Here is a 15,074-nt window from a genome sequence, read left to right as displayed (position 1 = left end):
GGTCGACAATTGGTTGAGTTTGTCTAAAGACCTGGGATCCATAGAAAGAAAACGTTCAGGTTAAGATAAGAGATTGTGGAGACAAGGTTCTTTTGAAGTCATATAGTGGCTGCCCTTGGAGACAATAAATGACAAGTGTTTCCTATTCAGATATTTAAAAGGTGCTAGACTCTTAGTTAATCTCTTTAGGATTGGGAGGGGCTGGAAGAAAAAGATCTAGTTATGTTAATAGAGATTCTTTATAGATGTAAATTTTCCCCTACAAAGGTCAGCTTTTCAGGGCCATTTCAAGATATGGCAAATAAACACGTTTGGGAGGTAAAATATTTTTACTTTCTTTTTTGTCACATAATGTTATGCCAGAGTCAGATTGGAAAGTAAGTCATGATGTATAAGGTGCAATAAAACCCATCTGATGAGAATTTATGGTTTTTAGGGCATGACTCTCCAGACCCCTTAGATGGGAATTTGGGCAAGATAAAGAAATCAGAGCTTAGTTCTCCAGTCCTATTAAGCCAGGTTGCAGTTTGTCCACAAGGACTCAAATATAGAGGTATAGAGTCCTTCTCAGGCCATATTTAGTTTGCTTTAACACTAAATTAGAAGAAAAATACAAATCGAATTAAGCTGCAGTTCTGCCTTTCACAGTAGTAGAAAACAGTAGAACATCAGGTTTGAAATGTGAGATTTGATTTTGGTCAAGTATTCTAAGGCGAAAGAGAAGCAAGTAGCAAACAATGATATAATTTTCTGAGACACATTTGGAAGTTTCAGAAAAGCTATAAAGATTGATTCATCTTGGGGAAATGAAATAGGGTGAGGACGGAAAAGAGAGAGATTTTAATTGTGTATTGGTGTTTACAAATGTTGACCCAGATTTAGAACTTTGAAAAACAGAGTTAAATTATACCAGGCCAATCTCCTGAATGGCTCTGAGCAGTGAGGTGCTTGAGAAGTTGCAGAACAATGTTTCCCAAGCATTCATGGTCTTTCCTACCAAACTAGGTCAGTGTTGTTTGGATATGAAGTTTATTTTTTCATGGACATTAAAAATCCTAAAGTAATCTTTAATTTCTCTCTCCATTAAATTGTAAAGGAAGAAATAAATTTAAAGTTCTAAATTGCCCAGATTATTATCTAACTTTCTGAATTTGATAGAATACAGTTAAATATATTTTAACTCTAATTCAATGAAAGATCATGATTTGAAACCCCCAAATAATAAGCATCTACTATGCTTTGCACTTTGCATTAATTATCTGAATTAATCCTTACTATGTCTCCATAAGATTTACTTCTATTATAATTCCCATTTTACAAATGAGGAAATTGAGATTTTAATTTGTTCAAAGTCACTGTGCTAGCAAGTGGATGATTCAGGACTCAAATTCTGATCTGTCTTACTTCTAAACATTATAAAACATATGTTGTAACACAAACTGGGATACTCAAACCATTTTTTAAAAAATTAAATAAATGATACTAGAACAAATTAGAGTAGAAAATATTAGGCAACAACACAGGTTCGTGAACTTTTCTTTGAGATGTGTGTGTATGTGCACAATGTGTGTATGTGCACAGTATGTGCATGAGTTAGAATAAAATCATGTTTCTGACTGTACCACAGTAAAAAATTGAAAAATATTGCCGTCTATACCTTGAATCAAAATGATCTGTGGCAATTATAATATGCAAAAAAAGAAAAATCTTAAAGTACTATGACTGTCAGATTTGATTGGTAACTTCCTCAGATTTAGAAGCTGTATGGGCTATTTTTTTATTTTCTCCTTCACTAGATAGACAAGCGGATATCTCTCAGATGGTTCTCTGGATTTTACAACTCAGAATTTGATCAACAACTCTGTGGTGCTTAAGCATATACGATATCTCATTTGATGCCAAGCAGCACTGTGAGTTAGGGCTCATGCAAACATTAGAGACGAGGACAGAACTCAAATACCTTTTTGAAATATCACCCAACTAGTACAGGACAGAAATAGGAAACAAATATGGATCCAATGATGCCGACCCCTTCTCCTCACTCTCCTCACCTGCATATGGGAAGTACTCCATCTACACACAACTTTTAAATTTAGAGCAGAAAACAGGATGGTTATGAAGTGTGAGTCCTTACATCACGAGTGTAGATACGTTGCTATGGCATTTTGTATGAGTATTAAAGGTATTTCCTTCTTTTTTTTTTTTTTTGCTTGAGACGAAGTCTTGCTCTATCACCCAGGCTGGAGTGCAGTGGCACGATTTTGGCTCACTGCAACCTCTAACTCCCAGGTTCAAGTGATTCTCCTGCCGCAGCCTTCCGAGTAGCTGGGATTACAAGTGCCCGCCACCACGCCTGGCTAATTTTTGTAGTTTTAGTAGAGATAGGGTTTCCCCATGTTGTCCAGGCTGGTCTCGAACTCCTCACTTCAGGTGATCTGCCCTCCTCGGTCTCCCAAAGTGCTGGGATTACAGGCGTGAGCCACTGTGCCTGGACAGGTATTCCTTCTTGATTTGACAGCATCAGAAAAATAAATCCAAAGAGTCATTCAGTTTAGAGAACAATAAGTAACACAGAGTCCTGCAGTCTGGAAATTACCAGTTTGTCAGGAATGAAGAATCCTTTGATGTTGCTGACCTTTGGGGTAACAGGAAGTGGGAAATTAAATTGGGACTATTTTAAGTAAGATGCTAATTGATAGGCCAGGAAACTTAATTTAGCGACAATATATTTTATGAGGAGGTCCAATAGCTTATTGCTCTTTACAAATCTCTTATTCCAAATTATATAAAATGTTATTTATAATTGGAATAATAAGTTGATTCTGATGGTCACTAGTCAATGCACTCAGTAGAGGCCATCTGATAGATAGCAGAGAGGACAACTCTAGAAATATTTTGATACATTGTTTAATGCTAAATATATTATAGGCACATATGTAAAAAGAACCTACCTATAATTTATCTGTTCACCTAGCTCAAATATAATTAGATATACAAATAAGAAATAAACGTGATAAAATACAACCACTACGTTTAGGAAAATACAAGTGAGATAAGAATGAAATACTGTATTTTAAACACTGTTGTTGGGAATGTGTTTCCAATATGTTTCCAACTATTATGGAAAATAGTGTAGAGGTTCCTCAAGAAACTAAAAATAGAATTACCATATGTTACAGCAATTCCATTTCTGGGTGTTTAACTGAAAGATCTGAAATCAATATGTCAAAGAGATGTCAGTACTCCCATGTTCACTGTAGCACTATCCACAAGAGCCAGGTTATGGAATCAAATTAAGCGTCCATCAGTGGATGAGTTGATAAAGAAAATGTGATGCATATACACCATGGAATACTATTTAGCCCTAAAAAAAGAATGAATTCTCTCATTTGCAACAACATGGATGGAATTAGAGAACATTATACTAAATGAAATAAGCTAGGCACGTAAAGACAAATACCACATTTTCTTACTTATATGTGGAATCTAAAGCAATTGAACTCACAGAAGCAGCAAGTACAGTGGTGGTTACCAGAGGTTGGGGGATGGGGAGAATAGGGAGAGTCAAAGAGTACAAAGCTTCAGTTTGGAGGAATAAGCTTGATTTTTTAAAATCAATTTCACAACGTGGTGAATATAGGTAACAATTGAGTTCTGCACATTTTAATATAATTAACAGAGTATGTTTCTAATTTTCCCATCCCAAAAAATGTTATTTAATGTGATGAATATTAATTTGATTCAGGTTTCCTCATTGTATTGAAAGGTTATGACACCAATTTTAACCTCATAAATGTGTATGACTATAATTTGACAATATATAATAAAAAAATTTTTTTAAAGAATAAAAAACATATTTAGCCATAACTCACAAATTCTCAAGTGCTTTTGAGATGGCTTTTCTGAAAGTACTAATATAGTATTTAGCTACTACCAGCTTCATTTCCATTTCTAGGAGCAAGTAACCAGGAGATGGAATGCTACAGTGTTATTGTTGGCAAAAGTCCAGGTCTTTCAGTTGTCAGTACTCCCTGGCAATGCATGAGTTTTATGACATTAAAGAGTTAGGAAAGTATGTCTTTGTGTTATACATAAAGTGATGTCCCAAAATTATTTACCTATCACGAAGCATCTCAAAATATAGCTGTAATATAAGGTAAGACAACTGGATTTAGAATCAGAAGACTACAGTCAAAAAGTTAAAATGTAGTAGCTGGGTAACGTTGAAAATTACTTAGGCTTCAGTTTCTTTACCTGAAAATGATAGATGATGATTCCTTTTTACAACATGTTGTAATATTTGAGATTGAATTATATAAAATTGCTGATATTTAGTCATGTTTATGTACAAAAATGATAATTTCACTTAGATCAACCTCATAGTAATAGCTACACACTTATTAAATCTTTCTTTGTTATAGGTGCTTTGCTATAGTTTACGTGTTGTAGTAGATTACAATGATGATATATTAGTCCGTTTTTACACTGCTGTAAAGAATTTCCTTGAGAATGGGTAATTTATAAAGGAAAGAGTTTTAATTGACACAGTTTTGCATGGCTGTGGAGGTCTCAGGAAACTTACAATCGTCATGGAAGGGGAAGCAGGCACATCTTACGTGGTGGCAAGAGAGAGACAGAGAAAAAGTGAGGGAGGAAAAGCCTCTTATAAAATCATCAGATCTCGTGAGAACACACTCACTATCACATAGAACAGCATGGGGGAAACCAACCACATGATCCAATCACCTCCCACCATGCTCCTCCCTCAACATCTGAGAATTACAATTTGAGACGAGATTTGGGTAGAGACACAGAGCCAAACAGTATCATTCCGTCCCTGGCCCCTCCAAAATCTCATGTCCCTTTCACATTTCAAAACCAATCATGCTTTCCCAACAGTCCCCCAAAGTCTTAACTTATTCCAGCATTAACTCAAAAGTCCAAGTTCAAGGTCTCATCTGAGACAAGGAAAGTCCCTTCCACTTAAAAGCCCATAAAATCAAAAGCAAGTTATTTACTTCCAAGATACAATGGGGGTACGTGCATTGGATAAATGTTCCCATTCCAAATGGGAGTAATTGGCTAAAACAAAGGGGCTATAGACTCCATGCAAGTCCAAAACCTACCGGGGCAGTCATTAACTCTTAAAGATCCAAAATAATCTCTGACACCATGTCTCACACTCAGGTCACACTGATGCAAGGCGTAGGCTCCTAAGGACTTGTGCAGCTCTGTCCCTGTGGCTTTTCAGGCTACAGCCATTGTGGCTGCTTTCACAGGCTGGCATTGAGTGCCTGCAGCTTTTCCAGGTGTATGGTGCAAACTGTCAGGAGATCTACCATTCTGGGTTCTGGAGGATGGTGGCCCTCCTTTACAGCTCCACTAGGCAGTGCCCCAGTGGGGACTCTGTGTAGGGGCTCCACCCCAACATTTCCCTTCTGCACTGCCCTAGCAGAGATTCTCCATGAGGGCTCTGCCCTTGCAGCAGACTTCTCCCTGGACATCCAGGCATTTTTATATATTCTCTGAAATCTAGGCAGATATTCCCAAACTTCAATTCTTGACTTCTGTGCACCTGAAGGCCCAACACCATGTGAAAGCTGTGAAGGCTTGGGGTTTGCATCCTCTGAAGCAATGCCCCAAGCTGTACCTTGGCCTCTTTCAGCCACAGCTGGAGCTGTAGTAGCTAGGATGCAGAGCACCAAGTTCGTAGGTTGCACACAGCAGTGGGCCCTAGGACAAGGCCAGGAAAACATTTTTCCCTCCTTGGCCTTGAGGCTTGTGATGGGAAGGGCTGCCATGAAGGTCTCTGACATGCCTGGAGACATTTCCCCCATTGTCTTGGTTATTAACATTCAGCTCCTTGTTACTCATACAAATTTCTGCAGCAGGCTTGAATTCCTCCCCCAGAAAATGGGGTTTTCTTTTCTACCATATTTTCTGGCTGCAAATTTTCCAAACTTATGCTCTGCTTCCCTTTTAAATATAAGTTTTAATTTCAGACCATCTCTCTCAAGTTCAAATTTCCACAGATCTCTAGGGCAGGGGCAAAATGCCACCAGTCTCTTTGCTAAAGCATAGCAAGAGTGACCTTTGCTGCAATTCCCAAAGAGTTCCTCATGTCCATCTGAGACTACCTCAGCCTGTACTTTATTGTCCATATCACTAACAACATTTTGGTCAAAAGTATTCAACAAGTCTCTAGGAAGTTCCAAACTTTCCTACATCTTCCTGTCTTCTTCTGAGCCTTCCGAACTCTTCCAACCTCTGCCAATTACCCAGTTCCAAAGTCGCTTCCACATTTTCAGTATATCATCACAGCAGTATCCCACTCTACTGGTACCAATTCTCTGTATTAGTACATTTTCACACTGCTATAAGGAACTTCCCTGAGACTGGGCAATTTATAAAGAAAGAGGTTCAATTCACCCACAGTTCCACGTGGCTGGGGATGCCTCAGGAAACTCAGTCACGGTGAAAGAGGAAGCAGGCACATCTTGTACGATGGCAGGTGAGAAAGAGAGAGAGAAAGAGCAAGAGAGAGAGAGAGAGAGACAGAGAGAGAGAAAGCGAAGGTGGAAATGACCCTTATTAAACCATCAGATCTTCTGAGAACTCACTCACTATCATGAGAATAGCATGGGGGAAACTGCCCCCATGATCCAATCACCTCCCACCCTCCCTCAACACCTGGAGATTACAATTTGAGATGATATTTGGGTGGGGACACAAAGCCAAAGCATATCAGATGGCTTCAATTTTTATCCCTCCCTGTATTTGTGTATTTTGCAATTAACATTTTCAGTGTCCTCTCAACATGAGTGGACTGACTTAACCTGTCCCTTCAATCTGGGCTCATTAACTTGATTTCTTTTGGTCAATGGCATATTAGCATGTTTGAACAAGAAGAGGCTTGAAATGAACTCATGCAATGGGATTATCTCTCTTTTGTCATTAGAATATGTCTAGGATAGACTGCTGGAGAATGAACACATATAGAAGAGAGCCGAAGACACTATGTCATCTTAACCTAGGCTATCTTAGATTAATGGATATCCAGCCAGTCTGCAGACTTGTTGATGAGGCCAAGCATGATTAGCATAGCCAGCTTCTAGCCAACCACAGATATAGTTGTAGACCACTGAGGATTTATTTTGCTATACACATTATTATGAAAGTAAGTAACAGATACAAATGATTATCTCATTTCATCTACCCAATGCATCTGTAGGCAGCAATGTTATCATCATTGTACAAAAGAAGACACTGAGACCCAGAGAAAAGTTCAGTAAACCACCCTGGGTCACATTACCAGACAGTAAATGACAGAGGCAGGGGTGAAATTAGGGAGTCTAGCTCCAGAGGCCATATTCTAACCAGCACACTGCATAGCTTTGTTGTCGTGAAGATGAAATGAGATTATTTTTTGAAAGTACTTTGTCAATGTTAAAGCACACTAAAAATATAAGGCATCATTATAAGGCTGCAACTCCTTTTCAAAGATGTAAAATTCCAGCTAAGTTTCTTCTTTATCTCATAAAAAAATAAACCCCAGGCAGGCACTAGATGATTTAAAATGCACTGTTCTTTGATATGCCAGTTACACAGAAAAAACTGATAAATGGTGAAATTTAACATGCCACCTTCCTTCCAAATCAATGATAGACCGCTGCCATTTGCTAGGCAAATACCAAGTAAACAGAAAAATAAAGCCACGGTTTTCTTGGCAAGTGTCATTAAAAATAGATTAAGTTTACAGTAAATGTAATCTGTGATATAGATCATATAGACAAAAAAAAAAAACCAGAGGGGAAATGAAGGCATTAATAAGATATTTCTTAATTTTATGAAGCATTACACACATCAGGCCACTGAACCAAAATAACCTCAGGGAATAGTAATGAAACAAGGCACTTATTCCTCAGCCTAGAGGAAGCATGCAAATACAAATGATGCAAAACAAAAAGCTGATTATGCCTTGAAATTGGAATAAACATAAAAAGAAAAGTCTGGAGATGCTAATAGGCATTAAGTTTATGAGCTGTGACTTTATTTACATGGAATATTCTCTTTGGGCATGAATTTTTAAAATTCCATTTGATTTTTCATGTTTCCTGTATTGAAATCTCCCAGAGTTATTATTTTTTGGAAAGAAATAAGAATAGAATTCTGCACTGAGTGAAATGAGTAATCAGGAACATGACTGGTGAAGTATGGGATCTAAGCTGAGTAGGGCATGACTAGAAGAGGAGCTTTTTGATCTACAAGGTTTTTGTGTGCAGTATTCTTTTATATATAAAAAATGAAAACACAGAAATTGCCATTTTTAAAAGGGAGAAATAAAACAAATAGACTTAAAAGAAGAAGAGAGAAGATAAAACAAAAAAGAACCCAAAAGAAATGTATTCCACATATTGGAAAAGAAAATTCTGCTTTGGAAAGGGTAACTGAGACTTAAATGATTTATACACAACCTGTTGTTTCATAAATGTTTCCAAAAAACCTTGGGTTTGATTTAACTGGTTCTTATTTTATATCATCTGCTTCTCTGGTAATTGTCACCTATTTTTTTCTGTTCTTTAAATAAAAAGGAAATTTAAGGGGAAGAGAGAAAGAGAGCAGAAGAGCTTTGCTTTGGAGTGTCTTTACATTCTTTAATATTCAGCTTTGAGCACAAAGCATTCACTCATTCACTCATTCACATATTCATCAACTTAACAAACATCTACTGAGTGAAAGGTTTATTTCTCATTGGCGGTTAGCATATACAAGCTCTACTTAGGGAAAACTTACCCTGCTAGATTAGATTTAGATAGCACTTTTCTTTTCTGACTTACCACACTTTGGTAATAGTCCATCACCTTCTTCAAGTGAAATTCAGTGACACTTAGTCTCCTTATACTCTACTCGGTCAGCTGGTGTAACTTTGTTTTACTCCTGCTGAATTTTACCTAGCCATCATTGCTTTATTGTCATCCTGTCAATACTTTTTAATACTGAGGCTATAATCCTATAATACTATTTAAAAATTCTTATGTTTTTTTTTTATTATACTTTATGTTCTAGGGTACATGTGCACAATGTGCAGGTTTGTTACATATGTATACATGTGCCATGTTGGTGTGCTACATGCATTAACTCGTCATTTACATTAGATATATCTCCTAATGCTAAGTGATTGAACAAATTTTCAACAAGCCAGATGACTAAAATATAAAAAACAAAAGAAACCAGAAAAATTGGCACTCTATTATATAGCTAGTGAGCAGGCAAATTGGTACTACCACTTTGGAAAACTGCTTGGATACATGCAAAGCCGAACATGTAAATTTCCTATTACACATCAATTTTATTTCAAGTTTTAAATATGCAAAAGAACTGTATCTACAGTTTTATCAAGGGACCTGTTCAAGAATAATTGTAGCATCAATATTTGTAATAGTCCAAACTGAGAGCAACCTGTATGTCTAACCATAGTAGGATGGATAAATAGTGGCATCTACATATAATGGAAAACTGTACATCAATGAGAATGACCAAACTACAGCTATATGCAATGACAAAGGTAAAGATCAAGAACATAATGTTGAGCAAAACAAGACAGGTATAAAACGAATACTCCATGAGTCCCTTTTCCTAAGTTCAAAAGACCGACTAAATAAAACTGATGTATAGAAATGAAGAGTTACATGCTCAAGCTATTTTTAAAAGGTGAACAAGGAAATGATTGTCTCTGGGATGAGCAAGATGGAACTACAGTGATGATATGAGCGTGAGAGATCTCTAAGCTGCTGGCAATTTCTGTTTCTTGATCTTCATTATGGTTAAATGAATGTTCATTTTGTGATAAATCACTGAGCTCTACATATGTATATGTACACTTTTGTGCTTGTGATTTATTTTACAATAATAAGATTTAAAAAAACACTAATCAGAACATCATGTAAGGAAGGACCCCTTCAAGATTATCTTCCAGCTCATCTCCAGTCCTGAACCTAAGTTGCGATTAAACAGCATCATTTTTTTAAATGGTTGCTTTTATAAAGAGCAAATGTTTCAAATATACTGCTTAAAGTCTTATCTGTTTTTTTTTTTTTTTTACCATTATTGTTTTTTTAAATACATGACATATTAGGTTGGAAATGCTAGTCTGGAAACATTTCTCAGAAAATACATAGATAAGTCTCCTAAAATAAAAGACATTAAAAAATACGGACTAAGATATGTGAGACAATTGACTTCTTTTTTTTTTTTTTTTTTTTTCCGAGGCAATTTCACTCTGGTTGCCCAGGCTGGAGTACAATGGCACGATCTTGGCTCATGGCAACCTCCGCCTCCTGGGTTCAGGTGATTCTCCTGCCTCAGCCTCCCAAGTAGCTGGGATTACAGGCATGCATCACCACATCAGGCTAATTTTTGCATTTTTAGTAGAGATGGGGTTTCACCATGTTTGTCAGGCTGGTCTTGAACTCTTGACCTCAGGTGATCCACGGGCATTGGCCTCCCAAAGTGCTGGGATTACAGACGTGAGCCACTAAGCCCGGCCAATGTACTTAAATCTCAGATATTTTAATCCTAAGAGGTAACTGTGAAGTGAAAGTCCTTTACTTAAAAATAAGTAATAACTATATTTTATCAATTCTAAAACATATTTTTACATACTGAAATCAAAGTGCATCTTATAATCAATAGTATGCTTAATTTCTGTCAGCCTAGATTGAAGTCAAGGTCTTTCAGAGAGAATTTTCACTTGCTTTGGCCAGCCAACTTCAGGTACTAGCCACCTGAGACCACTTTAAATTAAATTCTCTGTGTGAGGTGTTTTGGGTCACACTGGTAATGTGAATTCAGACCTCAAACCTGCCTAAATACTAACTAGTGGTTAAAATTTTCCACCCTATGCCAAGGTTGAGATATGAAAGTTCCCTTGTTATTTCTTTCTCTGCGGCCACACTATTGGGTCATGTAGTCTTATAATGAAGGTATAGCCTTTGGTGTCCCCATTTTATTTAGGGAATTCCTGTTTGATTGCCTCTCCACAAAATCCTGGTTGCATTTTTTCTTTCTTATTGGTACATAAAATCTTACAATCACTGGTGCCTTAGTTCATACAAAATACAGGTTACAGGTAATTAGAGATTTGGTTTTGTTTCCAAAGGAAAATATTTAGCCCAGAATTGGATAGGAAGACTCAGATTGATGTTTACATGTATCATTTTGCTTCAGCACACATTAAATTTGGTCAAAATCTTGCTACATACTCTATATTGTTAGTAAAAGCATCAGGTTGCAATAAGATTAGTGAACTTACTTTGAGAACTGTAAGTAATACCACAATATAAGGAAGAATTGTTTCTATGTGCACACTACATTCCCAACTTGAATTCTAAGACCCTAGAAGTCTAAGATTATATTTTTAGTAATGTCCTGCTGCCTTGTATAGTATTGGGCCCATATTAAAGATGCAATAAAACTTGTTGAATGGTTGGAGAGCTGAAAAATGAACATATGAAATGAAATACAGTTGTAAGAAACAGAAAAACTTCTGTAAATTTGTGTGGGTGTGTGTGTGTGTGTACAACCGAACGCAAAGAAAAGGTCAATATCAGGACACAAGAGAAAAGACAGCTTCTGAGTCGATCTTCATTGTGAAAACGTTTTGGCCTTGCCAGGATTTGATATTATGGAAGAGTGCTTGGGAGGAGATTGGAAATCCTATCTACAATGCTTGCTCCAACAGATTCAATTCACAGCCTTAGCAGGTAATAAAAGAAGCCTCTGGACCATGTAAGAGATTGCTCTGGCATAGCTAGGTGCATTGGCCATTTTATGTATTAATGCCAATCTCAGATAAATCACTTTTCTGGTCTGCTGTGGAAGGAAAGAGGATATTTCTTTCAGTAAGCGAATGGAGGATTACTGACTTGCTGACCTTTCCTGACTGTGATAAAAGATGACTTCTTTCCTTTCAGCAATACTTCAAAAATGGAAATTGCTCTTTTAAACGTACGATGTAAGAATGAAGTAGGGAGCCAGCTATTATTCCATAAATAGATGGTGGCAGAGGGCATCCCTTGAGAAAGGGAGAGTTCTCATTAGGCCTATTTTTCTGAGAGCTGTCAGTATGCATGTATTTGCATTTAAAGATTGTGGAGAAACGAGGAAGCAAGTCTTGACCGGATATATTTTTAAGACTCTATTCTTATTCCTGCTACACTTAAATATAGTGTGTAAAATACAGCACTCTTAAATGCCTTATGCTATGTTTGTTATGTGGATTCATATGTCATTTTCCTGATGAAGGAGTCAGGAATGCAAAATTATTTTGCCCCACATTGTTAGATCCAAATAAGAATGGAAAATAACAAGGCACGTATTTTCTTTTGACCCAGGAAATGTGACAGTTTCCTAGTATTTCAAAAACAAATAGCTTTTGCTACGCAGGCCATAGGAAAAAGGAATGGGCTAAAGGGTTAGAATTTTCATTTTGTATGTCCAAGAGTCTTTTGAAGGCTTGAGAAATGTAAACAAATGAGAAAATTATAATGTAGACTACGTAGTAATATCAAATACTGACAGAACTAAAATGGCCTGTCGGAAGTCCCACCATATTGCTCAAGTCTTTTCCTGTCAATCAAGTCTTATAGGGCTCTTCTTTCCGTGGCAAAAGTTGTCAAAATCATTCCTTTGTCTTGTGTTCTGAGTGTATGTGGCTTCGCTACCAAACTTGAAGATATTGTTTACAACAAAGTAGGGATGGTGTATTATACCAGTGGACACTTTTGATGATGAATCAATTTGTCTTAAGGGCCTAAGGCTATCTTCTGTCATACAGAATCAGAAAAATATCCATCAAAGCTTGATTGTCAATCAATCAATAGAACTTTCTTTTTGGAATTAAAACTTCTGAAAGTGGAGGGGAAAAAAAAAATTTTTTTCAAAGTGGATGCTTCTCTTTGGCCCTGGAAAAAAGCTGTGGAAATGACAGATAATTTGATTGCCTATAATACACTGTGATTACAGTTATTAAAATCATTCCACCACATCATTTAAACACCTAATTTCTTTTTTTGTTTCTTTGCCAAAAAAAAAAACCTTTCCTTTTTTTGTAGGTGTTTATGTCATAGGAAGCAGTCCTTTATTTGAAGGTTTTTATCTATGTTGTAGGTGCACTTGAGATTGAAATACATACAAGTCATAATCTTTTCACACACACACACACACAAAGAATAAGCAGATTTGCCTTTAGGAAACCTGATAGCAAGAAAGTGGGATTTTACTTCCCTTCTTTTATTTAACCCCAGGCTGAATTGGGAACACAAATGTAGAGACTAGGTCCTGACCTTGGGTTCACTTGTCCATACTTGTGTATAATCATTTTTTCATACGCATAGTCACTATGTTAGCCAAGGGATGATCTAACAATAGTTGTAACTGTTAGGCTGACTTGCTTAAGCAGTCATGTAGGTCAAATCACCAGAGACTTGGATGAGTACAATCTTTGTCCATAGTCAATTAACATGTCTGCTTCCACAAGCTTGGTTCTACCTGGACTTGATTCACCTGAGCCCAAAGTGGCACTAGAGTGAAGACAGTAGAAACTCCAGTTGGTAGTTATTTGTGTGATATATTACTGTAAAATCCTCAAGAGTAGCTATAAGCACAAAGAAGCAGTCAACTAAACTAGCATTACTGGAGAACACACATGAATGATGCTCTCTTATAGGCCAATGCAGAATGTCGATGTATCCTAAAGATAAGATGGAGAAGAAACTACCATGAGTGATTTCAGAGATTCCAGGACAGTTTTCATGTTATCTGATAATGATTGATTTTCTCCCCTTAGCACATGACTTTGATCCAGAGAAAAATAAACACAAAAATGGAGAATTAATACTACAATGTTTTTTACTTAGTTATATTCTACTGTAAGACAATTGGAACCAATTTTTGATGGGGGCAATAGAGAGTGTTTAGCACTCCCGGGTGGGATGGGAAGTTTGTAAACAAATCTTCGTGTACTTTTCAATTCTTGTTTGGAGAGTTAGCACAATATGAATATTGAACCATTTAAAACAAGGATCTTCATCTAGATTTTCTTGCATCCAACTAAACCTGGTTTAATCAAAACAGGAAATTATTGGAAGAACACAGGAGTATTTTATGGACTATAAGGCAACTTGACCTCACGAAGAACTGAGACCACCCACTCTTGTTCTCTCTGCGTCCTACAGGATTCTCTCTTGACTACTTCTCTGTGCATATCTATTTCATTTCTTTATTCTTCCCAGTTTGTTTTCTTTGCATCTCTGCATACCCCAAAGCCTATAGTTTATGCATTTTATTACTAGCTACATGTAGAGACCAATTCCAAATTAATAGGCAAGAGAAACAGAGTGGCTAAAGGCAGGAACTATCTCTGTCTAATCGTCTTTGACCAGGGGTGTAGGGTCATGTGGTACAAATGTGGCTACCTGCCAAATCTTCTGTTTGTCTCTAAGAAACCATTATGGGTGGAGCATAAACTCCAAAGTTAATCAATTCCATCAACCAGTCAGATTTCTACTCTTTTTTTTTTTTTTTTTGAGACAGAGTTTCACTCTTGTCGCCCAGGCTGGAGTGCAATGGCACATTCTCGCCTCACTGCAACCTCCGCCTCCCAGGTTCAAGTGATTCTCCTGCCTCAGCCTCCTGAGTAGCTGAGATTACAGGCACCCACCACCACGTCTGGCTAATGTTTTGTATTTTTAGTAGAGACGGGGTTTTACCACAGAGTTTCACCATGTCGGCCAGGCTGGTCTTGAACTCCTGACCTCAGGTAATCCACCAACCTCGGCCAGATATCTACTTTTTCTCATACCTGCACGCTCTTATAACATACAATCATGACTAAATGGCAGCACTTGGAAGATCCAAATCTTTGACTTCCTTTTCCTATTAAATAACTTCCCCCAATCCTTCCTCTTTGTATTCCATAAGTTATAAACAATTTAAAAAGTGCTCTCATTTCAAAATAGATACCACAGAAACCATTCAAAGTACATAAATGTATGCAATTTATATATATTTATACT

This window comes from Papio anubis, chromosome X (genome assembly GCF_008728515.1).
Source record: "Papio anubis isolate 15944 chromosome X, Panubis1.0, whole genome shotgun sequence".
Taxonomy (NCBI): domain Eukaryota; kingdom Metazoa; phylum Chordata; class Mammalia; order Primates; family Cercopithecidae; genus Papio; species Papio anubis.
The sequence above is the reverse complement of the archived record's forward strand: the minus strand, read 5'-3'. Positions refer to the sequence as shown.